This window comes from Diprion similis, chromosome 2, assembly GCF_021155765.1.
Source record: "Diprion similis isolate iyDipSimi1 chromosome 2, iyDipSimi1.1, whole genome shotgun sequence".
In the NCBI taxonomy this organism is placed as follows: domain Eukaryota; kingdom Metazoa; phylum Arthropoda; class Insecta; order Hymenoptera; family Diprionidae; genus Diprion; species Diprion similis.
In genome coordinates this window covers 10,739,333-10,767,306 of record NC_060106.1, presented here as the reverse complement: position 1 = coordinate 10,767,306, position 27,974 = coordinate 10,739,333, and the positions used below count along the sequence as shown (strand labels likewise).

The 27,974-nt window shown below is 42.6% G+C and overlaps 1 protein-coding gene across 2 annotated transcripts in view; it reads left to right on the top strand.

Annotated features, from left to right (window-relative positions):
- Window positions 1-27,974, top strand: part of LOC124416433 — an 81,912-nt gene that overhangs the window by 18,307 nt on the left and 35,631 nt on the right. Inside the window, exons 2-3 of one of the 2 annotated variants that reach the window (XM_046897521.1) lie at window positions 11,238-11,329; window positions 26,027-26,053. The gene's annotated coding sequence lies outside the window, so the exon portion shown is untranslated. The remainder of the gene's footprint in view (window positions 1-11,237; window positions 11,330-26,026; window positions 26,054-27,974) is intronic. The other variant, XM_046897522.1, reaches the window with a different exon arrangement.

Below are 27,974 nucleotides of genomic sequence, written 5' to 3'. Positions count from 1 at the left end.
TTTCAAAATATACACATATACGATGGAAAGATTTTCTTATCTTTCTTTCTTATTTTTTTTCGCATATAATCGGCATCGATTTCGCTAGATTTTTCTACTTTTTTTCTTCAATCAAACACTCGTGTCGTTCAAAACTGTGTTTTATTCACGGGTCAGACTTTAATCAAAAATCAAATTCTAAGCTTCAAATTTGGTTTAACAAGCTCAAGATCGAACGATAAGTAGGTGCTGTATGATCTATATATACGGGTCTTATTATACGACGTCTCGTCTTGCTGGAACAGCCAAGTCAGAAAGAAAAAAAAAAAACAAACAAATAAACAAATGAACGAATAAATAAGCAAAATAAAAATCACAATACGAGATCTAGATGATCTTCGCGCATAGATGTGGACAGGCTACCAAAGCTCTGCAGTCCGGATGAATAAAACTGGACTTTAACGGTCCCCTCGAGTCGTTGAAGCCACCGCTGCTAACCTCAAATCCAATTTGTATTCCTGGCCCAAACACCGGTTAGGGAGAAATCGAAAATGTCAGTGCGCGTTGAACTTGGCCGCGAAGCCTACATCGCGTTTTGAGGCCTCAGCTCGACTGGTCTTCGAATGACTCGCTTCGGCGTGCAGCACGTCGTGTCGTTTCAATGTGCAGGCGATTTTTCGTCGACCGGTTTTTACTTACATCTCTCTTTCCTTATCCCCCTCTTTATTCGGCCGACACTTAATTGTCGAATTAATTTATTTCAACCAGGTTCTTTCTCGCTAATTGTCTACTCTACCTGCAATGTCAAGTGGTAATTAAGATTTAATGTACCAAAGTGATCGCTTTCGTCGAGTGAAACTTTACGCCGGATTTTATGAGTTCGTCGCGTTTTCGGCATCTTGTTGGGAATCAGGTTCGATCTCAAAGTGTGATGAGACCCAGAATTTTATGTTTGTTTTTTTTTTTTTTTTTTTTTTTTATCTTTTGTATTACTATCATTCCTTGTGAAAGTTTTTATTCAAAAAAAAAAAGAACCAAGTTTATGAAAATTCATTACGTTGGTGATCGTTCAGGGTTTTCCTCTCTTACGAATAGTGGATCCATGAATGCTGGCTCAGGTTCCGAAACGAATCTGCGGTACAATTGCCTGCACGAAAGTTTTGTCAGATAGGCACGTGCTGAACTTTGCTTTTAGCAAACCGCACTTGAAACTGTATAATTGTAAAATAAATGTGTAGTCTCATTACGTACATATTAGCGAATCAGGAATTTCAAATCCTGATGAAAAAGCTTTGCTACACGAGTGTAACAAAGTTGTTGTAAAATGATTGAGCAATTTCCGAGGCTGCGGTAATATAATTACGGAGCTCTCCGCAGTCGTGACGCGTAACGAGAGGCTAGAAAAATGAGCGGAAATCGCTCTATTAGTTTTAATATACCGCAAAATGGCGGAATGACACTTTCGTAGTGGACTATTTGCGATCCGCATCCGTTAGCCCTCGACAACGATGCGCGGGGCTCGCGTGTATCTTTATGACTCGACGAATAGTCTTTAAGCCCTTATCTTCCTTGGGGATCTTAATATGTCAGTGCGGCGTGGAAGGAGGAAAAAAGGCGCCCTGCACGTAGTTTCCAACCAGGAGTCGTAGCAGGCTACGCAAAGCGACGCTGCAAGCGTCGTTGACGTCGATTTTTTCCGTATAACCAAGATATAATTCCACCGGCTCCTGATTCCTCCCTCCCTCCCTCCCTCCCTCCCTCCCTCACTCTTTCTTTTATCTCCCTCTCCCTCTCCCTCCCTCTCTCTCTGTTTCGCCAGTTATCTTTTAACTCGCTCTTCCACCGAGTCCAACGGGCCAACGCTTGGACGTCTAATGCTGGCTGCAGAGATCTCGATGTTTCATCTCCGGCAAAACGTGACTCTGTGCATCGCACTGTCCGCTCGAATCTGATACCGCCATTCCCAGACAGAGATACTCTAAGAATGATTCGGACATTCATAACGAGCGGTGGAATGGAATGGTAACGATGCCACGGAAGCTCTTTCCTGCATTTTAACCTCTAGTCACGACGCTCGAGCAACACCTTTGGATCCAATTATGTCAACTTTTATCAGCTCACTTAATCGTGACAATTGTTCTATTATTCACGATCCTCTTCGCCCTTTTCATACACTCACATCCATTAAAGTCGTGTAAATTTCGTCCGAATTATGGAAAAGTATGCTCTTTGCATCCGCAGGTGATTAACTGTTACACGATGTAAAAAGAGGTTTTATACCTCAACGACGAATATCGATTGTTAATGCATCCGATGCATGCCTGCAGGCAGTACCTAAGTGAAAGGATTCTTTTCACCCTGCTCGAGACTTGTCTACTTGGTTTATATTATACCTGAAGATTTCTTTTCAATCATTCAAAAAGATCCGGTTTTCCGACGACGATAATCAAGATCTTGTTTTTGTATGCATGTACTTATACATGCATTGGCATGAGCGATGAATGTAGATTTTTTCTTCTTCTTCTTCCATCGTACCGTTATTCCTTTACTGACCTTACTAATTTCATACATACAACACTAGCTCGAGAAAACTTGTCGAAGATAACTGTCAATTCGAACAATTTGACCCATTTACTAGGATATTTCCAGGTCAATAGGGCTACTCGTTTTTATTTCTTTCATTTCTCTTTTTCTTTTTCTTTTTCTTATCATTTATGTCATCGAGAGTCTCGTGAGATTCGAGTATCTTCTTTGGCAACAACACATATTGGGCAATATGTAATGGGCTGGGCTTCTATACCAGTATGGGATGACTTAGATTTTCCGCTCAAACTACTCTGCGGTCATCAAATTGTAGGGGACTTAATCAGTTTCATGGTGAACTCGGTCTACTGAAATTTAACATTTCTACACCGTTACCTTATTACATATATGTAGATCGAGGAAATTATACGAGTACAATCACAGAGTATAAAAGTATTTCCTGAAGTTTCACCAAAAGCCCGTTTAAACCGATGAACCCGAAAAAAATGGGCCAAATTGGCCGATGCGTTTTTTTATAATTTTATGATAACTCCGTGAGCAGCTTTAAAGAAACACGTGTCAGCAGTTAGTGAATGAAAGTAAAAAAAAAAAAAAAAAAAAACCATGCTGCTCGGTTTATAGCAACAATCAATAAGCCACCGAGTGTTTGCTAGTCCGGGAGCCAACAACGGATGCGAGGCATTGCCCTGTTTACAGAAGTGCGCAAACGCAGGCAGGTGAAGTGAGGTTCCATTGTGGACACCCAGCTGCGTTCTAGCTAATGGATTATTTAACTTTCATCACTCGACTCCTGGCTTATCAAGCTGATCACTGCGTCGTGCCGGTTATAAATACGCGAGAGAGGAAAAGGAATACACTTACGGTGTTGTACAAAGAAAACTCGTCTATGTTATACATGAGGCCTATTGTAACTATATATCATATGTGTATATTGTATGTATGTATGTAGTTGCGTGTGCGTGTGTGTGTGTGTATGCATGAACGTAGAATCGTTACATAGAGGCGGAAGAAAAATCGTGATAAGAAATATAAAGCAACTGATGTGAGAGGAAAACGCCATGGCGTTTATACACCATGTACATGTAGAAATGGTAAATAACGTTGATACCTGCGTATACGTTGTATAAATGTATAGCCACTTATAAGAGTTTGTATAAAATAATACATATTGTAGGCGTTGGTGGCTCTTGAGGTCGTCGCCTTTGCCCGGTGTCAAGTTCATTGTTCAATCTTACAGACAGACGGCTAGAAAGAAAAGCTTGCTCACGCACCGCTCGTAAGCCGTAAACTGGCATTTCTAGCGTCTCTCGGTCTTTCAAAGGATTGCGCAAGTTCCTGTAATACCCAGTCAAATCCCACGTGAAATCGACGCGAAGCAGCAGCACGCCGTCTCTTCTAATGGTTAGACAATAAACAAACGTTTGTCGATTAGTCAAGCTCTTTAGTCGTTTTATGGGAAAGCTTGTACAGTTTACACATTATACAAGTGTATTTCATTTACCACCGAGGAAGTGGTAGTCTTTGGTACATCTATGTGCGTACAGAGGTGCCTGGTGCAATTTACATCCGTATCCAAGCCTAGATAATATAAAAAGTGTATTTAAAATGGTCAAGTTCATGTTGCTACGGACTTTGTGCGATTATTTTTATTCGAATACAATAATGTTTGTATGTATATACACGATGAAAAAACTCAGGTTAATAACCTGGAAGCGCGGTTCGGGAGAGGAGGGGGGGGGGGGGGGGGGGGGGGTGGAAAACACGAAGATGGGAGCAAGAAGAGAATGGCTGTGAGAAAAAAATTAATTAAGAATAGCTGAAAATAGATCGATTGTAGAGATAGCACCACTGTAAGTACGTACGTATCTAGGCAGGTTACATAGCGTTGATAATCAGTAAAAATATGTTAAAATTCAAGCCTAGCCGAGTATAAGTTATCATGTATAACGATGTATTATTCTTTAATTTGTACATAATTTTTTTTCTCGTATCTCCGTCTCACAATCACCAACTTAATAAACATACCTGCGATTATACAATTATTGGGTAATATAAAATGTACATTAAGAATAAAGAAAGAAGGTTAATTTGTACGTAATAATATTCTAGCAAATGAATACTGGATAAGTATAGTAAAAGTGACACGCAATAGATGCGATTATTTACGGATTTTTGTTCATTACCGATCGTCATTAACTCGATGCTAAATCGTAACATTAGTACCAAGCCGTTCAGCTAATTAAAACTCGTCTTTTCTGAAGACGGTGATATTAATATGCTTGATGAGTATTGGATTTGCTGCAGGACTAAGAGTTCAAGGCACACATATTCGTGGCAATGGTGCGTTTTTTTTTTTTTTTTTGCTCTTCCTTTTTCTTGTTTATTATTTTTGTCTGCTGTGGAATACAGAGTAGAGTAAGCGCAGGCAGTTATGCAGTTATAACTGCTCAGGCTATAGTTTGTTAGCGATGAGATGTTGCGGGTCGAATCTCATAGCTGTACCTATATCGCGTAAATTATGGGTGACTGGTGGATTTGAATTTCGAGGGGTAATGCAATCCCTCTTGAAGCTATCTCGAGAGAGGTCCGGCTTTGCGAATATGGTGTACGAGGTTCGTGACTAAGGACCATAATCGCGAAGACTTGAAACGTCCAGTGTTAATGCCGAAAATTACAAACCGCGTTGCGTCGGTGCAATAATATCAGCCTTCGACCGATCGAATGAAACTTTGTTGGTGTTAACGTTCGTGCGGTTGTGTTTCTCTACTTTTCTATCATGTAATAGGTGGTGAACGGGTGTATGTAATAGGTACGTATGCTCGCGCGAAAAACTGGGGAAATCGTTAAAGAAACCGACGCGGCAAGAGAATGAAAATAAAAAGAGTCCGTCATTTTTATAAAAGGCAATGAAGAGGCAGGTATAAAGTACGCCGTAGTCGAAAGTTTGAAATAGTTGTCGGTTTGACATTTTCCTACAATACTGCTTGAGCCGGGTTCGCGTGCGCGTACTGAAAGGTATAAAGAGAGTAATTAACCTTCCAAACGAAACGAAACGAAACGAAACGAAACGACGCAGCCGAAAGCGGGTATTGTAACATATACGCGTACCGTGAAAGGTGTAAATCGTATAAATGTGTGCCCAATAGCTAGCCTCAGCCTCTTTCGATATTTCGGAAATTGCCGATTCACCAAGAGATCACGCTGTGGCGCAGTCTCATCGATTTTCGTCGTATTGAAAACCGCGGCGGAGTCCCGGATGACGACACGGTTTCAATTCACGGAGGGTCGCTAATTTCTTTGAAGTTTACGTGACCTACTATACTTTTACTCATTCATTACGTCTAAGTCATTAGATGCATGTGGTCAATTAGTGATTGTATACTTTAGGATTATAGTATTTACTACCCTACCTTGTACACCTCTTGGTCATTCACCGATGGTAGTATAATATAATTAACGTTAACGATGTATAGACACGGATGCTTTGTACGTCCCTTTCCAAGAACAATCAGTTTTCGACACCAGAGACAGGATAAGAAAAAACAAAAAAAATAAAAATAAAAATAAATAAATAAATACAAAAATGCTGCCCGAAGGCTCTGGTGCGATATTACTCAGGCCTGCACGCACATTGCTAAAACGCATTGGTGTATCGATGAATGCATACTAACGAAATGGTGGTTCTGCGGTCGCGCCGGACGACTTTAACCGTCTGCAGCATGACGTCACTGGTTTATATGCTCATACCTTCGGCATTTGTCGTCCTCTTCCCCATGCACACCGGTTCGCGGATTCCGACGAAGACCTACCCGCACCTCCAACAACGTACATTCCTCGCAGCACGTTCGTCACGTAGGTAGCTCTGCAAAAGTCCTTCCCTTCCACCTCGCAACCTCCTCATCCTACTACATTCGTGGAGTTCATTAGGGTGACAGGCACACCCCTGAGGCCGCACCCCGGTGTCGCGCCCTTCCATTTCCCCCTCCCCTTCAGAAACCAAGGCTGCATGCACGGCTTTAGTCCTCGCTTAGGTTTTCCTCGCGGATGTTTAGCCGTCGGGATTGCACGAACCTCGATTATCCCTTGCAGCGAGAGATAATTATCCAATGTATCGCGTGTAATTGAATTACGGTACAACTTGACAGCCACGACATCATTGGCTGATCATCCGTCTCGGATCATCACGGTCTAAGCCTGAGTCTGCTGCTTTGATACGAACGGACATTTCTTGCTGCTAAACACAAATATATAGGTATATGTGTAATCTACCAAATTGTCAGAACACTGACTCGACTTTTTCTATCGGAAATAATTTAGCAACGTGACGTTGGAACTGAATGAGTTGACTTATACGACATACGTTGTTATACTCAATCATCTGGGAATTGGGAAAATCTGTGGACAAAGTTGTGCGTGATTGATGAGGAGTGTGACGCATGATTTTTTAATTGACCTTAGAATGGGATAGGTTTCGTGTAAAAATTACATTCATTTTTTATACTATTTCGGTCGAAGTCTTGACGCACAGCGAAGAAAGAACGAGAAAGCTTGTAGACATGGTCCTGTACCAACAATTCGAAGAATACTAATCCTTTAGATTGGGCACTGAGGATCCGTTGCATCGCCCTCACTTCGTGAAAGACAAAAATAACGTAAAACTCGTTTTGGGTTTTTCCTTCCTGACTCATTACCGAGTCCGTAGCGGGACGTCGAAGAGCTGCAAGCGTAGTCACCGCGTGATACCGGGGTGAAAGAAATTCCCAATTAGATGTGCAAATGGGCCGATTCTAGTTAGCAGTCTCGTTCCATTGACAAATTAAAATTGATTAATTAACCCGATAGCGTAACGAGCTTGTGGGCGATGCGAGACGCTTGCGTGCTCGGTAAATTGAAATACTTACACCGCGCGTTCTCTGTCTTTCATGCCCGCGGATGCAACGCGGTTTAATTACACGTGTGCGTTGAACACGTAGGCATACGTGTGTTAAATGCTACGTGACATATTTGAGCGAGGGTTTCAATAGGGCGCAAAAAATGGCACGCACATACACGCCTCTGCAAATCAAGATGGTGGCCTCGGAGGGCCCTTGCGATTCCGAGCATTCTTTAGACCAAAAACTCAACGGCGATGGCACGCATGCCTCGAGGCTCGGTGGAGAGAACCTTTGTGTTTGGTGCGTCACTGGGTCACTGTTCCGAGGGCTGAGACATTCCGATTGTGCTCGAGGCCCTTTTTCAACGCACTTCGAAAAGGCCGCTTGGTTAAGGTTAATCCCGGGCCTCTTTATACACGGCGCGGCGGTTATTTCAGGAACCCCAGATGTCCGAATAGCGCCAGTTGCCACCTTGTTACCGAAGGACACAGACTCTCGGATAAGTAGATTTGCGAGATTTGCACGAGCGAAGAACGACGCCCCAACGGCGGAATCGTTGACCTTGGATAATATATATATTTAATTTTTATTGCTCATTTTGTCGGTCGGATGGACTGCAGAGCCGTGCCAGCCAACGAGAACTTCTTCTTCTTCTTCTTCTTCGTCTTCTTCGCGGCTTCTCTCTTGCTGCATGCGGTTTCGGCCCTATGGGCGGTGCTGGGTCCCAGACAACCCAGCGGCGCATGTTCGTCTGCTTTTTCCCTGCCTCTGGGGTCCGTGCCTCGAAGTTAATTTTGTTTATTAGGGTGGCAATTTCAGACCAGGATCAGCCCTCGAATTCTATTACCTTCGCACCGTGCTTCTTCTTATTCTTATTCTTCTCCTTCGTTTCGAAGAAGTTTTATTTTGGGCGGATCCTGACTGCAAATCGTTACCAAGAAGCAAAGGTACAGGATCCCCGATTCACTCCACCGCTTGCCTATAGAGATCTGGGACCGCGAATCTTCGGTCTGCGCTTCGAAGCTCCACGAGAATTTTTTAAATTGCTGATCAGAAAATAACAATTCTTGAATGCTTTTTATCTCTTTTCTTTCCACTCGTTTTCTTTTTTTACTCTTTTTGAAACACGCCATTGATTCAAGGTCGAGACTTTCACGGAATTCTTTTTCTCATCACGGTTATTTCACTTTACCTTTCGGCGGTGGGAACGCGTGCAAGCATGTTATAATTTCGTTGCGGATATATTATAACGACGATAGCATCGGAACCGGCTGAGGATCGCTATCAATAAATTGTCCTCATCTAGTCACGTAGTGAACGTTTCAGTTCGTATCCCTTTGAGAAATGAAGTAGAATCTACGACCTGAGACACACGTGTCCCGTAAAAAAAGGTTCAATTTAGTCATGTGGTGTGTTGATCAAGATGGATCCAGCCATTTGGGGCGAGTAGACTTAAGGGTCGAATGTCGATCTTCGTTATCAACGCTTCGCTGCGGCTTAGGAAATGGAATAGATATATCTCTCTCTGCGGGGTCAGGTTTCATTACTACTCTTACGACTGTCGTCGCGACGTCGTATAATCCCTGAATTGAGCAATCCGATTCAAGGTTCACGTGTCGAAGAAGATGATTCTCTTTAATTTGTACGGTGCTGCAGGGTTTATTCGCTTGGACTGCGGGATGTTGACGGGATTCCAATCGTTCGAAAGATGTTGAGCAATACACTTCGAGACAGGACGATCGACGGATGACCGGTCGTTCATACCTTATATACTTCCGGCTCAAGTGGTGCTTTTCTTAGACAAAACTAGCGACGACGAGCCATGTCATTCGCCTATCAGCGTTATGCCGAACCGTGGAGCCCGAACAAATTGAACTACTACCGGCAGCAGGAGTTTATTTTTGCCGAAGGATTGGAGAAGAAAAGAAGAAGCACGAAAATGAAATAAGAAGTTGATAAATAAAATGTAGTAATCGACCACCGGCGGTCTTTGATCCGTGTAACGTCAGAGGTTCGCGCAGTCCGTTGGTAATAATGGACATAGGATTGGGATTGGATATGGATTATATTGTGGTATTCTGTCAGCGTGTTATCGGACGCTGTGGCCTGTCTGAAATTATCGCAATGAGTTGGCAAACACATGCGATCGACTTGACAGCATTATTGTTGCCCGTTGGCAACGCGGCAGACAATTACTAGAACCAGCCAGGCTGCGGAGGGGAGACCGTTGTCAGACGGTCTGCTACCGTTTGAGAGTGCCTGGCATGGTCTGGCTGCCCATGCCGCTGGACCAGGAGGCTGCCGTGGCCGGGCACAAGGGCGTGCCTCCTAGCTTTCTCTTCAACTATTACAGACGGAAGGTGGTAGCGCGTGTTTCATAGTTATTGGCCGAGCAAGCACACAAGCCGAGAGATGTCCAAGATCAGATTTACCGATCGCGATTTTAAACCTGCTCAAAGATCAACGACTGCTTCACTGCTTCATCTTATTCCCACGATTCAACGATACTTACGTATTATACACTGCATTCATCTCGCTTTCCCAGATTACGTACAACTAACGCTAACGCGAACGCCGTTCAAATCACTTTCGGAATCGTCGTCGACGACGATTCGCGATCAATGATCCTCGCGATCGAAGCATCTATATGGAGGCCCCCTTCAATCCAGCAACGCGTTTTGATCACGTATGAGCCAGTAACTAGGTTACGATTTGAAAACTGGACCATGCTTTTTCTTCTTACGTGACTGCGTATTGTACCTCACTGTTGTAACTTCTAAATCTACGCGAGTTTCTATTGCACGTGTGCGTAACGAAGGTACAATATATAATAACATATTTCATGTGTGTGTGCGTGTGTGTGTGGATGGGTGGTACATTTATACAAGTTTGCAACTTTGATACGAGCGTACTGCCAACCTATAATGCACAGATAGCGTGAGTGTACCGCGGGTTACATCATCATATCACCGAGGTTCTATTACCTATCTGTACACCTATACGCCTATCGCCGTAACCACGCTCCGGCAAACTCGATTTATTTTCATTAAAAAGTTTCTTTCGACGATAATCGATCGATTCACCTTGTAACAACGCGCGTCGTAAACTAAGTGCTACTGCAACTATTTCGAAATCGCTTACAATTATATATATATATATATATATATATATACACACAACTCTGCATAGCATAACCAACAGCCAAAACGAGGCAAGGGCTATGTTTCTTTTTGTTTTTTCTTAGCCCTCATTTTGTTCATTCAAGAGAGAAAGAGAGCTGTTATTATTACATTATCTTTTATGCACGGTAGGCATACTAGTGTGTAATTCAATTGTTTTTCACTCGTTATTTTGGTATTTTTTGTACCGTTTCTCATAGTCTGATTTATGAATTGGGCATGCCCGCCGACTGACTGACCGATTGCTTTTATAGGAGAAAGAAACCGGTTTGATTCACCTCCTTTTTTGCCTTTTTCTCTCTCTCTCTCTCTCTCTCTCTCTCTCTCTCTCTCTCTCTCTCTCTCTCTCTCTCTCTCTCTTTCTCTCTTTATCTTTTTTTTTATCAATAATTTAAGCCTTGGAGAGGAATCGTACAAAATTTTCAACAAATTTTCAGGATCGTCTCTTCTATACATTCATATTTTCGTTTTAAATGAAGAAAAAAAAAAATTGAATCAAGCTCAAAGTCCGTCTCTTCTCTCATCCGAGGCATAATTTTTTCTGAAAATCGCGTATTCACCTATCGTGTATCGCTACCACTTCGCTTGGTTATATCGCGATTCAAAATGATTATCATCGTAATTTTATTCTTACATTGTTTTTTTTTTTTTCGTTTTGCAGACTGACCGAGACACGTGTACCCTGTACATCCGAACGGCGCAGCTTAATTACAGCAAAGGAAAATAATCGAGAAGGAAGCGAACGAATTATCGGTGAGTTGAAACAAAGAGAAAAATAATAATAATAATAATTAAAAAAAAAAACAATAATAATAATTTTGAAAAAAAGGTAAAAAATAAAAACGACAAGTAAAATGAAATTAAAAAACAATGTTACGTAAGAGGAAGCCCCTTTGTATTTTCTTTGTTTATAATCAAGACAAGCTGTTACGAATATGACGCGAGTCATCGGTCACCAATTAACATTTTTTAGTCATGCGGGCCGATGTTAAGTGGCTATTCAACTCCGGCCACGTCGTACATATGGCACGTATGTCCGTGATTTACATCAACCTCCGGTGATCTTGTATATGAATATGTGTGCGTGCGTGTGTGTGTGTAGTTGAAGTACGCGTATATACATGTTTCCATAAGTAGGTACATTACAGGTGTAATGTTTGCAGTTCCCTAGCTGGGACGCGATGGTCGGCGGGCGGCGCGGCGCTGCGCGGCGGTGAGATAGAAATCCCGTTGTAGATATCTCGAATATATTTTGAGAAGCGGCAAGCGATCCGAAGCGTGGGATTTCCAACCTGTTTTCAAAGGTCTCGGTAAACCTGCTGCCTTAGAAAGTGAATAATCGAAGCTGCCGACTTCCATTCGATCACATGACAACCGGCATGCGATACCTACATATGTGTACACGCACACACGCACGCACGCACGCACACACACATCCACGCACGCACATATACACGTACAATATGTAGTATACCTAACCGAGATGAATTTGTCGGGGGCGGTCGACGCGGCACAAATCATTCTGTCCTGCGGCTGAGGAAGGGGTCACTTCCTTCCAGCCACCTTCGACACGACGAGCCGTCCATCCGTACGAGTAATGTATGCCAACACCTTTGTCAGTTGACCTCCTCGACGTGAGTATACGTATACGGGCGAACGCGCTTCATGCCTCGTACTGTAGGTATATATATATATGTATATATACGATGATAACGGGAACGACGACGGCGTTGTGTATCTCCTCAAAGGGGACAAATAACGTATGGATGGGAATTATACGTTTTGTGTCATTGTTGTAGAGTATGAAGTCGAGGAAAAACCGATCCGCTTTATGCAAGAGTTACGGTATTCCTTTGTTCACCCTGCGACGTGACGCAACGCTCGATCGTTTGATTCGTTTCGATTTCAGAAAGACTTTTTCAACTCTCGCGACGCCTCGAGTCAATTGATGTTTTTAAAAAATCTATCTTTCGTGACACGTTCGTAGGTGTGTATATATATTCAACCACCGGTTGGATCTATGACAGAGACAATACATGGGATTTTATACGGGGTTTCTGACGTCTCTGACGTCTCTGATGGTAAAAAAGTTCGACGACCGGATTCTCTAACCGGGTTTTTTCTAACTCGGATCGCGGGTCGTTGTTACCTTGTTTGAAACATCGTTCGAAACGTTTGCATCGGCAAGATGTGTGTTGGAAATTTATTTACGATCAAGGTGGTTGAGAATTCTTGTCTTCGAGATACTATTACTAAAATCAGATTGCGGAAGTTTTTGGTCGCGAATGAAAAAATATTTAAACATAATTTGAACAATAAAACACAACACGAAATTTGCGAGCTTTTCTCCGCGGAATATATTCGGTACTGTTGTAAATATATAAGAGATCTATTTAAAAAAAACTTTCGACCGTTCACGTCGCGACGATTTGAAAAGTTCTTTGATATCTCGTCCGTATATCCTTGTCGTAACTGATGTTCTGCGGAGCGATTTTGCCGCGTTAATAAAATCCCTGGAAATCTGTGATAGCAAAGATATTTTTGTTTGATCAACAAAACTTTTCACCCACTCACGGTTCATTGTGTTTTACCTTTCGTGTCCGGGTATTTGCACATCGCTGTTGACTATCCTGACGTGCATGTGTAATTGTACTTGCTGAGGATGTATTACGAATTTACTGCGCAGTTGACGGAGAAGAATAGGGACGAGGCTTGCAGATAGTCAGAGAATTTTCAAGAATGCTTATTGGAGGGGGTGGGAGTCGATAATTGAAGGGTTAATATTTCGAATGTCCAATACATCGAAATTTTAGACAGGCAAAAATAAAATAACGCAAGATGAATTGTACGAAATCTTGATTTTCGAAAATACTACTGAGCAGAATGACTAATAATCAATGACACGTTCAAAGATCTAGATTCCGAACAAATCATCTTTCGCTATTTTATTTTTGCATGTTTGAAATTGGCTCCTCCAAGTTTCGACCCTCACCCATTGGAAGAAGGCCAAACTTAATCTTGAGGAATCGTACCAGCATTTTGTCCACTGCGGAATACCAGGACTCAGGTTTTGACGTACTCAGAGTTGGCGATCGCTTGGAATTCCTCCAGTTCTTCTTCAATCAACTTTCAGAGGTCGCGATTACCTTGAGGATTAATCGGATAATTATTTACGAAAGCTAGATCGCACGAAGAATGCTGCTGTGCTTCAATCTTTGCACCGATACCGTCTCATACACTCGCGATCATTTTTCAGTGGTCTGTGAACTTGCCCTGCGAGCCTCCGTTCCCTTTCCTTCTCTTTTCCTCTTTGCTCTTCTCTGCTCTTTCCCTTCCTTGTCAACCCAATCCTTCTTCGGTCGCAGAACCTGGCTATCCGGGGTCAACCACGGCAGGTCACCACGCTCGCATGGTATCGCTTTGTTTTATTTATTTATTTCATTTTTATTCTTTCGCATTTTCATCGCCACAACTCTTCAAGACAGTCTTGTTAAAGTGGTATCACGCTGGTGGGCGTCATCGGTTCGACATCAATTATTCATCGGCCTGTTACTAGTTCAGATATCCATTTCTGGTTCGGTATGTGTGCACCAATAATACCGTTCTCGAAATTGCAATTGTATTTATGTAACGTTCACGCGTTATGGTGAAAGCTATTAGTATGGAATCGGTGCGCTTACGTATCACCTTTTGTGCTGTGCGGAAGCTCGAGTAAAGTAGCTGCACTTGAAAAGTAAGTAGCTTCCTAGCATCCCATCTCCTTGTTACATCCAACCGCAATTGATCTTAATACCCTTTACCGTGTACCTACCCTTACTTTTATTCCTTCGCTCTAGAAGTCTTGTTACTTTGCTTGTGCGCCGTCTCGGTTTCTAAGCACTTGTACTCGTGATAATAATACTTTCGGATGCAGTTACCATTTTAGGTGACAATGGAAATACGGTGATTAACGAAAAAGGTATTCAAACTGCAGACGCACGACTCGCGGTTGCAGTTAAGAATGACGTGACTCGAGTGGGCCGCTTCCGTTACACGTCAATTGCAAAGTTGTATGATGTGTGGAATATTTACAACAGCTGCGTGGATTTAGTTTATAAAAATGAGAATAAATCGCAAACGCAAACATCGCGCGTTACGATCGTAACGTCAATTTCTCGAAGTTCGTTTATCGACGTGTATTGGAAAATACGTCAGCTTCAATGACTCTTGTTACAAGTCTCGAAGCGTAAGGTCGATCTGGTTATTTATCGGTAGAAAAGTGAAAAATGAATTATGCATTTAGAAAAAAAGTTCAACTATAAGTAAAAAAATAAAACCTTCTAATGGATGTAATTGATGAGACGTTGAATTTATCACGGCTCGTCTTACAGTCTTGGATAGTTAGAAACTCGTTCAAATTTCGACCGTGTTATAGTTAAGTAAATTTGTTACGCGAAAGTTGGGAGGCTGCGGCGTTGGATCCAAGAGGATCAGAATCTCTTGTTGTTAACCGAATTGTCGGTATACGTATAATAGTATAATACATATATACCCAGAGATTGAAAGGGGTATATCCGATGAAACGTATCGTATAGAAAGTAGAACGCGGAACGAACGAATAGCTACGTCTGCAGCTCGCTATTCGTGGCAAATTGCCTGCATCGCTTCGCTATCTAGATTATTTCAATTTGTAAGAGTATTCTTTTTTCCTCTTTTTTTCCTGTTTCTTTTTTTTTTCATTTTACTGCTAAGCTAAGATCCTTTTAACGCGACGAACGAGGTCGTGACTATAATTTAGCGTCAGAAACGCGTACGTGCAACATGGAGTAGCATCGTCCAGACAAATTTACGATGAACTTTTGATGCCTGAATTGCCTGTAAGGCCAATTGAAATTATTTATCGCGGTGGCAAGTAACCATAGAAATTAGCGTTATACATGTATTACGATTGTTTGTTGAAATTTTACGCTTTCTAAACGTAGGTATTTATGTAGGTACGTCACGCCATGGGTATATACCTATAATAAGAGAACGATCAACGACGTCTGTGAGGTGTACACGTTTTTAGGTCTGCCCGGATCGCTGTGACGCTGACTTGCCATTTTACAGAGACCGATTTCGATTTTTTTTTTTATCGAGAAATCGCAGATCGGCAATTTTCGTCTCGATGCCAGCGTGCGCATCCTTTAATTCGTTCGCTCTTAAATTCTGGTCGTAAGATCGTCGCGACCACGTTACGTTTCATCATACGAGACACGTGTAGGTATCAGGTATGCCACCTAACGGACGTCTTGGCCTCGGGCCTTCGATTGCGACCGATTCCATCTCCTGCCAGGTAGCAACTCACGCGTTTCACGTATCACGTACACACTCTATCTGCTTTAAGCACATGCACGGGATGGAGGTATATATACTATATACCTCGCCTGATTGACGCGCCCAGCTTCCCGTCCGTGAAACCCAGATTTTTTTTTCTTTCTCCTCGAGTTAACCTCCACCCATGGGTTTCAAAATCTCGACACGTTGTCAACGATATTTTGTTACCCTCGGGCTTTCCCGAGTGTTTACCGTTGCACAACCGCCGTCCTTTCGAAAGTGTGAACATTTCGCGCCCCAACAGAGACACATACTCGGATCTCGTTCGAACCCTTTCTTGTGGGCGTTATTTTACGACAAACCTTTGGTCGTAACCGATGAGCTGTTGAGTCGATTTATTAGCTTCCCCTTATCGAGAACGATCGGTGTCAAAGCGGGTACCTGTAATCCACTCCGTCGTTGGATGTGCGTATAACTTGTTTGAATAAATACGCGATGGGTTTAAGACGTCGTCGAGGCGATCCCAAGTTCAGGTTGCGCTAGGTCAAGCGGCGGGCTGGGTTGGCTCGTTGGCAAGGGGGGATTATACTTTTCCCTTTTGCTCTTCACCCAGGCATCTACCTACCTAACCCGGCTCCAACTTTATCACGAAGGTACAATTAAGCCTGTATCGTATAACCGTAATGGTAATGGTAATGGTAATGATAAGGGTTATAATAACAACGCGATCAACGTCTTGTCCAATACATTTGTAAAGACGTAGAGACAGGTAGTGTACATTGTATACGCATGGCAGGTCACGAGCGACCAGACGTCCACTTAAATACATGTACACGTCATACAGAGGTATCCTCGCACATCGCCAACTAGCATTTTTTACATTTGAATTTTTCGAAAAGCTTGACTGCCTCTAGAATTCACTTCGTTTGCTTCATTTCATTTCAATCTTCTGTCCTGTAAGATTATACCCTGCAGGCGGATGAAAAAGAAAAAACTTGCGCAGGAAGGGGGCAAAAGTGGTACTCGAGAAAAGAAGCAGTCTCAGAATTATAATCGGCATTGAAATCAGTAAGAACAGCGGCGCAGCAACGGCAATGGCAACGGCAACGGCAACGGCAACAACGGCTGTATATGTAAATTATGTCGAAGCCGATTTCCTAAGCACGTCGTGATCCGGTCGTTTCGAAAGAGATCGTTGAACACGTTGCGCGATGGTTGACAGTGTGCGCCCGGATACGGAATAAAATTCTTTGTCATTTCTTGTTTAGATCGGAACTTTTTTCACTCGTCTCCGTTAGTGGTTGCTGGTTATTTTATGGCTTGCGTAGCTGTAGTTCTGTAATCGTGACCGCCGACCGCTGCTTTTCAAATTTCGTAATCCGATCGGATCGATTATACGTAAAGAAGATACTCTTTGTAACCTGCGGCGAGAGTGCGACGCAGCTCTTCGATTCTATTGTACGCGGCAGATTACACAGAATCTATCGCGTATTATAGTGCATGTATTATACATATACCTATATTATTACGTGTATATAACTCACGAATGATTAGTCGAATAAACGGGTACCGTACGGGAATGGAATTGCGAAGAGACTGCAAAGGAGAAGAAGAAGAAGAAGAAGAATAAGAGGACTGGCAAAATAAAGAGTAAAGAGTACACTTATGCGCGGGAGAACAATGGGTCCGGCTATAATCGGAAGTAAGCCTTGTTAGGGTAATTCGTAACTGTATACAGACCGACCGACTAATTCTACATTTATACAACCGTCAACTCTCTTTTCAACGTGTCGATTATAACTGCTGCATGCTTGTCGCTCTACCTTATACGTATTCATTAATTTTCCAATTATCATCATTGTTCTTGATGGCTTGTTAAGGAGTCTTCTGTATTACACTATGCTACTTAAAATTCAGACCAAATCGTTTAGTCATTTCTTTCGAATGTCTGTACCATTGACGTACGACGTGAATGAAGCTAGCTTTTCGTTTACACTTTAACGTGTGCATTTGTATTGTAACTAAACTTATTACCATCGCCGCTAGGCAACGCCAACAGATTTGAGTCAGGGAAGGATCAGAGTTGCTCGATGAGATCCTGGTTTGACCCCCGAGATCGTCTTATCCCTGCATGGGTTTCCACATTATAGGCGACACAAATAGTTACGGGGAGTCGCTACGGCTAGGTTGAATAACAGGCAAAACTGTTTTTCATTGGCGCTCCGATCGTCCTATAAGTCTTATGCCGCAGAGGGCAGAATTGGCATTTAAATGTTAGCGTTATCTGCCTGGTGGTATTTGCTAGGCAGTCACTATGGAAGTTGCCGACACTCATCGGCTCTCCGACTCAACCCCTTCCATCATCCACCATCTCACTTTATTCTCCTTTCTCTCTCTCTCTCTCTCTCTCTCTCTCTTTCACTCAACTCTTCCCTGACGATCGTCATGCGGCGAGTTTAATTTCGAAAGCTAAATGTCAATACGATGCAAACCTTGCTTTGCAGTACGGCAGTCGTAAACCAGCGGCACCTTACGTTATCATCAGCTCGATTATAATACAATAGTCAATGTATTTGTACTTGGTTTATAGGTATCTACATACGTAACATATATACTTATATCCCCTTACAAGTCTGGATATAACGTCCTATGCGTATGATTTACCGAGATGTTTTTTCAATCTTCGTTACAAGGAGATGAGTGTGAACGTGGAGATTGCTTTTGAAAACATCGGATTACCGGTAGTTATGCTGTGGACTGGGTATTTTGAAAATATCCACCCAAGACGAAAACGATGAAGGATGTACGTTTGTCGAGCATCATAATTTAGGTTCACTTTAAATTTTCGGCTGACAAGGTATTAATGTGAAAACCCTGGTGTCAAGTTCTAAACGAGCAATTAGGAAAGAGTGCTTACGAAGTGTTGAGAAGCTTCGTTCTCGTTCCTTCACGTTTCCCGAGCCAAACTTTGCGGGCTTCCTTACGGTCGTATAGTTTGTTATAATCACTTACAGTCTTGAGTCTGGCGTAATACGGGGTAACGTGCGTTGAATATATGGAGAAAATTTCATTACCGGTGGATCTAATTCTTTATTTTATTTATATGTATATATATATAATTGTACACGGTGGCGTGATTATGCCCTGAGAATATGCGTATATGTAACAGCATTACGAAGGGGAGGCGAAGTAATTAGCGTATTTTTAAGCGGAACTTGAAGAGTTTACGGGCGTGAAGATCGGACGATAGCTGGACGAACAGGAGCGTCCAAGGTGAAGAACCACCGAGTCTCTTCTATCGTCCTGCCAAATCTAACGGTCAAGCTCGTGGCCTTTGGAGGTGTTGAGAAATGTATTTTTCCGAATTGAATACCAAGGATCGTCGCACTAGCTTCTTGTTACGCGATTGAAGTAAAAGGAAGTTTCTGGAATTCTTCTCTGGTGCATCGAAAGCTGCAAGTGACTCGAGCAAGATAGCATGTTCCATGACAATTTGCTGCACACAAGCTGCCTTGAGTTATACTGACAGTGATGAACGGATATGTAGCTTCTCTCTCGATTACCTCTTGATAAACTGTTAATACTCACTTCTGTAGCGCCACATCAAGCTATATTAATCCTGGCAATAATGACGAGGATAATTATCTGGATCGCGTGTCACTGTACGGTGTGTGTATTTTTATTTATTTATTTATTTATTTTTTTTTTAAATTCCACTCTCGACGAACCGTTCAAACTGAGCATATCGTTATGGGTACAACTGGTCTTCGTGAAGGAAAAAAAAAACTTAGTGTTCAAGTGATCAATTGGTATTAGTATAAAAGTGAAGAATTCGCGGTGTGCAATGATCTCCACCGATTACACCGGTACGGAAAGTGTTAAGGAAGATTAATGGTCTTGAAATGTAGACCGAGACTTTTTTCGAGTCCAGCTCGTTGCATGGTACAATAACAGTATCTAACCCGCATGAAAAAAGGTCGATGCACGATCGATGAATATTAATCCGACCGAGTAGGTATTAACGACTCTTTTACCAGTCTCTCTACATGCTTGGTCTTCGGCGTCTCTGTGGTCTTCAGCCATCATTTTGCCTAATGGAATAGTGGAATTACACCTGGATGAAGGATACGTGCGGGTACGTGGAACGTTTCCAGAAATCTTGATGACGGATTACATGTATATCCACGTTTATACGTACATGTAAAGGTGAACATGTATCCAACGAACATCGCTCAGGCGAAAGATCCTCTGACAAGTATCCCGCATATATGTATAAAGTTTAAACCGAGCCCAGGCAGGGGCAGACTGTTAGGTTCTACCCTGTACCCTGTACTCTGTAGTCTGCAGTCTTCCCTGGTTCAATGGAGGAGACTCGGCTTCCTGTCAAGGGAATAGATCGTGCATACTAACTTAGGAGCTACCGTTAGCCTGGCCACAGTATAGTTAAGTGCATTTCCTTTCGCTTCTCCCACATCGCACCATCTACGGCATTCGGCTTCGACAAGGAGCCGAGTCGTTCCCTCCGCGCCAATTTCAACTTTGCTTCCAGAGTTTATTGTCTATAATCATCTAATTGCTTGATTGTCCTTATAAGTTCGCTTTGATATGGCTTCTGCCGGTGGGTACGGTGTCGTGTTTCGAGACCATAAGCTCGCCTGGCTTCACCCAAAATGAGGGTGAAATTTCAGTCGGTCGATTCTTCGCCACAAAATACGTAATACAGTGCTGTTGGCAATATTGATATCAATGCACTACGGGTTAATTGTGAAACATTTGGAATTGTGCACAAAGTTTCACATTTTTATGTTCAACGGTTTTACATCAGAAAGATCCATATTGTACACTGTAGAGTATATATATATATAGAGTTTTATGGCGTTGCTGTGGGTTACGAGATTGCATTCGCGTGACAGTAACTATTTGTATGACGTCGCGTTAAGGTGGTCTATTACTTGATAATAATGGTAGCTTAGATCGGAACGACTAATTAGTCAAACTTTTGTTTTAGAAATTGAGATTGTAAAACTTAGTTTATATACGATAGCTGGAAAAATTCGTGGAATTCCATCCGTTATACGATCGATGATCACCTTTAGACCACGAAAATGGATTAGCATTTGAACCTCTCCGGTTGTGCTACCAGTGTTCAAATTATTTCAAAAACAGCACGTTTTGATGAAGCGTTCACGAGAACGTGCCTGACGTCTATCGTCCGATATGACAGATCTAGTAACATTATTTACACGTAACATAATACCGTTCGTAACTTTGTAACTCGCCCGCGCTTTAGATAAAATCTCATACAAAAGGAACGATGTCACGTCAAGGCGCGGTGAATGTCTGGCGCAAGGCATCACGTGATTCTGACATTTGCTAGTTTCACTAATTCTTATTCCAATTGATGTTGCCCTCCGAGCTAAGGAATTAGCCACTCTTCGTGTCGGGGCTTTATCTACGTGAGAACTCTTTTCTACCCATGTCATCCCCTGCTTGATGAATTGGCGTGAGATTGCAAAATTGTCGAGATCTTTTCTTTCTAGCCACACTGAATCCAGGACATAAATTTTCGGATTTATGGTATGCGTGCATTCTTTTTGAAGTCGGTAGATGAAAGTTGGTTTCACCATTTTTCATTTATAATCCTCTTATCGAACAGGCAACGAAGTAGTTTTGAATCTCAATGAACTTGAAAATAGATTTACGCGGCATGTAACATCGTTGAGGCATGGGTTTAATATGATTATACACTATATATATATAGCCTTCTCTGGGACTTTTCGTGGCGGATGAAAAGCTCTCAGATCTGTCACGAGATCTACTCTTTGATTGTTACTTGTGACAAGTTGAAAGTCATAGTTTAGACAGACGTATGAGCTTGCAGCTTCGAAAGAAAAAAATGGATGCGTTCTGTTCGCCATCCGATGTTTTTTTTTTTTTTTTTGGTTTTGTTTTGCGAGTTAAATTTCCGTGAATTACGCGTAAAATATGTCTGAATAAATGCAAATTTGGTTTACTGCTTCGGCATCTTCACGGAATGATACTCGTCGGTTAATGCCGTTATGGCATTTACCGAAAGAGCGTATAGTTGAGTGGATCGGTCTCCCGTATGCGCTTGTCGTTGTGTAAGCGAATCGCGATCTGAGATCTGGTCTGATTGCTGTTTACGACTATCATTTCCCTTACAGAGAATCTGTCCGTATCTCGTGACTGATGTTCTCAACGAGGAAGCCAATTTGCAAAAATGAAAAGATTATCGAGTCACGGGGAGTACAATGCTGGCTCATTTGGTACATATTGCACTTTGTTTATTGGACCATGATACTGGGTTCTGCTATCAGTTATATCTCTCGAAGAGATTATCTTCTCGAAGCAAATTCACTTTTCGCAATGAATTTTCTGCTGACAATTTTCTCGATTATTGTTATGACAAAATATCGGTTCTGAAATTGAGCAATTTGTCGTGTTTAAATCAAGTAAAAGCTAACCACGATTACTTCGACCATTAAACACGGGCACTGCAAGTTCGTCGGAATTAACAGCTAACGAAGCTTGTTGGCAATTTTTTAATCACCTCGTCGACAAACAGTCAAGACAACGACCAAAAATGCTCAACAGAGCTACATCCGAGTAGTACCGAGTACTATCCACTTGTCAAGGTGTGAAAGGATGTTTGAGATTAGAATCACTGCTTGTTGTTAGATGAGCCAGGGAATAATGTTATACCATTATCCCAGTTCAGAACAAAACTAAACTAAGCCAACAATTCAAGGAGAGACTGTGTGGTGTGTGTGTGTGTGTGTGTGTGTGTATGCTCGACAAAAGTGGCGGTATTTTGCAAATTATTACCTAGTACAGCGTTTGGATTGTCTTGCGAGATGATTTTCTGTTTGCCGCGCGTTGAAATGTCGCAATACAGCAATTTCCATAAATAATGGTCCTACGGTAATGATTCTTTGGCATGGGGACTGCAGTGCAGTAGGGGGAAGGCTGCCGCTGTTGCTACTGCTACTGTTGAAGACGAAGAAAAAAGAAGAAGAAAAAGAAAAAGAAGAAGAAGAAGAAGAAGAAGAAGAAAACGGAGAAGAATAAGGCAGAAAAGAAACTTTCAGTACCAGACGACAACGACAAGGCCTCGACGTAGCCTATCCCGTGGTAGCAAATCTAACGACCAAATCTCTTCTGTGTTAAATGCAAAATAGGTTCTCCGAAGAAGGCCGCCATGCGTGGCTGGCAACCAAGGTGGAGGTCGGATGCCGCCACAGCGTCGACTCCCCCAAGTCCTTAGACGAGGTTACGTGCGAGTGAACGCCGCTGAACTCACCACAATACAAGCCGAACCCCACCTACGAGGAGAGCGAACGCTATCTTCTCGTGAAATATACTCACTCTACCATATGAAGCTATACAAATCATGCGAGGTTTGAAAATACCCAGGAGTACACGTGTACGTTCGCCATAGGAACACGGGGATGTGTTGCTGCACACGGTTATTACACACCCGGTGCATGGTGAGCATGCGAAAAAATATTCCATTCCCCGGTGGATTCTTTGTTTTCCAAAATTGACGTCCTTACGGCTTGGACAATGGTTGGCGGTATTTCTAGTAGCAGACGCTGCGATCTTTTTTTTTCTCCTTTCTCATCAATCGCAATCAGAGACGCGTTATAACGTCGTCGGGCGAAGTTGGCCAATCAAGTGTCTGGCACGATTCTGGAAGCCCCGTAAAGGATTCGTGAAAGAAATGGCAAAAAGCCTTGTTGCGTAAAAAGTTATTAATGCTCCACTCGCGCCAGCTCGTGCAGAACTAAAAGGTGGTCTTACTCACTCGAAGCTCTTGGCACGAGACGATAAATCAAAACGATGTATCAAAATACAGAAGACCCGAAAATCGGTTCACCTAAACTGACCATGAAGCCTGATCGTTCGACCTAATACCTACACCTCTTGCCCGACCCAAGCTTATAGACGTCGGAAGAAACCTTCACTGTCCAGTGATTCCATACGTACTGCCTCGGTGATTCGGATGCGGGAACCGCAGGTACCTACGACCAGGCATAGGAAGGTACGCTCACGTATACCCACGTCGCGGTCGTGGTCGTTGATGTCGAGGGTCTTCCTTTTCTCAGCGTTGCGTAGAGTGTTGGTTGTGGATCCGCACGCACTTTAGTAGGCAGAGCCAGGCACCTTGGCCATGTGTATATACGTATAGGTATCTCTACGCGTGTGTGAACGCAGCTCGTGGTTCAGCTGGCATGAAAGAGAGGCTCGAAGTAAAACCGGCGCCGCGGTTGGTAAGCTACGACAAAGGTTAGCTTATCTCTCGCTGCACATCTCAACCTCTTACGTGACTCGCTTCAAAGTACATTGTCACTTTATGGCTCAACGAGATTATAATTTATGCTTCTTATTACTATATCTCGTTTCGTTTTATTTCATTTATATCTTTTTCTTCTTCTTCTTCTTCTTCTCCTTTGTCTTCTTATGTTTCTCGGTTAAGTTTTCTTTTTCTCTCGCTTCATCTCCTCGTCTTTCAGGCTTCGTATAAACCAAGTTTATAGTTAATAGCTCTATTCAGTCCCGATCTTGTATAGTCTAATTGAGTACTGAGCACACTTTGGAAGATTCCCGCGTTACGTGATCACCTCTGTAATCACGAGGAATCTTGTTACCGGACTTCCACTAACAACGCTCGCGAGCTCCAAGTGATCAAATAATCCAATAAAAAAAGACATGAGTATATGGCCATACCTACACGTTTTCATACCGAATCTTTCACCAGCGATCTGACTACGGATCAAAATCAATAACAGGAATCTGTATGTGTGTACATATTTGCATTCGAAGATAAAAATGCAGATGCGGCGTTTCGAACTTTTTGTTAGCCGAGGAAATGACTCGCGCGTATGATAATATCATTTCTTGGAAAGAGTCGAGATGCGTTCCGCTATCGTCTTTCCTCTTCTCTCGCCGGCTGCTTGTCGGGTGGATAAAAGTTTTCTTGAAATTTGTATGCAACGTAGATGCGAGGCGTTGTCGCGCCACGAGTCAATGCGGCTAAAGAGGAAATGTGTATTGAGATGTGACGCTATGCCGACGAGGGTTAAGGTTGGCTTGACTTAGGAAACTCGAGGTGTTGCAGACGCTCGAGAAGATTGTCTTTTGACGGAAGAATTGCCTGACGGAAGGGCTGAGGAGGATCGCAGAAGAAAACAGCCTTTAGTCGGCTGTCGAGTATAGTTCACGTCGTTCGTCCAAGTCCTTCCTCATAAGTAATTTGAATAATTTCCCAGTTTGTAAGGAACCGGCTGCTGCAGTCCTTCTCGTTCTTATATCCGGAACTCTACGACGTTCTGACACTTCCAAAGTTGAAGGGTCGACGTTCCTCGGCACGACGATGAGCGCTCGAGTTTCGTTGTCCCAGTAGCTTCGGGTTCACATCACAATTTTAACAACACGCGTCCTCCGTTTCTTTCCCACAACTGTCGAGGTACAGGTCACCAACAATTTTGGTAAAGGTACCTTGACACGTTGTTAAAAAATATTTCCTTTCATCTTTCTTCCTCTTTCTCCGCCTCGATTGTCTAAATCTTGACCATATTAGACTTTTATTGCTTAATTCTGACCCCCATGGTACAGCGTAAATTGACCACCTGACAAAAAATAGGTGAAAAAGAGAATTCGGTATCTTGTCTTGTCTCCTCTTATGGCCTTTACGAGTTCATTTTGAAAGGATTTGGATTGGTACGTTTGTACGGCGTTGAAGCATAAGCTTCTGTCACCTCGCATATATGTGTGTAGGAATAATTTCGAGATTCTTAAACTGAGAACGTATGCAAATTTAGCGTCGTACAGTTAGGCGGAAAGTTTTTCTTCGCGAATAAGAATGCGAAGTCACGTTATATGTCGGTAATAAAACAGTAAATTACTATCCGTCATAATTACCCGGTTAGTTTAATTCGATTGAAAGTTTTAGCTCATTATGCCGAGCCAGCCTCGCTTTACAGTGCTGTGAATGATCGTCAGTGGCAATATCGCGTCAGGCTGAATAAGAGATCGTTTTTTTGTCTTCCCAATAACGAACTTCATTCAACTCCACTCAAGAGCTAGGTGTTAACTATGCTTTAATAATTTTCTTTACTTTTGTTTCTGTTACAGAGCCGGAGCCTCGCCTACTGTCAACAAGTGAGTAGTAAATCCATTTCAGTCTCTCGCGAGGGCCATTTTTGTTAATTAACTGAGCTCCGTTGGGGGTTAATAAATTATTTCTGTGACTGATATGGATCCGCACGACGGGTTCATTAAACAACCCGTAATACAGCTTTTGAATTACCCGCTGCGACTTTCGAATTAACACTGAGAAAGGAGGCGAGATGGAAAAAAGAAGACCTTTGCATTATATTATTGAGTTATTAGTTTCTTACCTAACACTTATTATACGTATATGATATACGTATAAGCAGTTGGTTTTGTCCCTTGACAAGTTTCCACGTACACGGTGACCGTAAAGTTTCCATTCCAACTGAAACCTCGGTACCTTTTATTCCGACGGTACTTTTGTCCACTTTGGAACGACGTCCCTGCCAATTAGAAATTTGGTCTAACAATAAAGTGGTCGGGGGCGGACGGGGCTTCTCATATAATGGGTTCTTGTTAGTCTGTAATAAAGTCTTATCCCCCATAGGTGAATGGTAGCTCGAGTAACAGCGTGATTAATATATACGGTAGGTAAATACTACGCTCTGTTAACAAGCTGATGTAGTATTTTATTCTGTGAAACCGATATACAGGCCTTTTGATTTCACGAGCCTTTCAACGATCCATCTTTCTCTATATCGATTACGCGTAGGAATTAACTACGCAAACTATTCGTATACATAATATATAAAGTATGAATAGGTTAGGTACCCACGTAACACACGAGGGCGAGGGCTGATGGGACGGAATTGCGCTCGTATCGATGAAAGGCTAATACTCGCGAGGCGATACTTTGGGGTTAATTGGTACACGGTATATACGAATGCGGATCACGATAATAATCATAACAGATCGGCTCCTTCTGCCCGTTGTCACGCAAACCCCGAGACGAACACGCCACTTCGCCAACCACCAGCACCTTCCTTGCCGCGTAAAAAAGAACCCGCTGGTATATATATCAGAGCGTGGAGCTCTTCTCGGTTGGTTGGGGGAATATGCGTCTGCCTGTGTCTCTCTACTCTCTCTCTCTCTCTCTCTCTCTCTTTCTGCGTATGTGTGTGTCGTACAACGCGCGATTCTCATTTCTTCTTCTTCTTCTTCTTCTTGTTCTCCATCTTCTTCGCTTTATCCTTTTCCTTTTCCTCCTCCTCCCTTCTTCTTCTTCTACTTCTTCTTCTTAGGCTGCAAGATTTCAAAGCACTTGGCGAACGCATCCTCTTTGATCTTCGGCTCTAGCGATTACATTCGGTTAATTGAGGAACAATACTAATTACTAGATATTTCCTTTTTCATCAACTAATCGACCGTCGCTTCCTCATTGCAAAATTTATTGCTGTTTTATCATGCGAATTGAGCCATTACTGTAGCTACGAAGTTTCCTCCTCTTCTTCATACTCATTTACCTATACGGTCGTACAAAGATCATCGATGGATTATACGTACAATCATATCATCCTGTATGAATATATTTTTAAATTCTATTCGGTGCGCTCGGCTTATCGCCTCGACCGAACCTCGACTCCACGTAACACACACACACACGCACATACATATATATATACATATATATATATATATATATATATATATATATATATGTATATATGCTCTTGAAAGCCGTACCTGAAAATTATCTGCGGCAAAATTATGCACGCCAATAAATTGTTTATTATACGAGAAGATACCATAAAATTGCTACACGGTACGTGGACTTTGCTGCACGATCCTTTGCACACCGTCGCGCATCTCTCCCGCGCGTACGCGCACGTATATACATGTATTCCTAGGTATGTGTTTGCTCCATCGTCGAGACGCGTCTCCAAAAGTACGTTGATCCTGGCTGCTGCAGGTCTGTTGCAGGTCTACAACCACACGCGCCTCTCTTTCGTAGGGTATAGGGCCGGTCCAG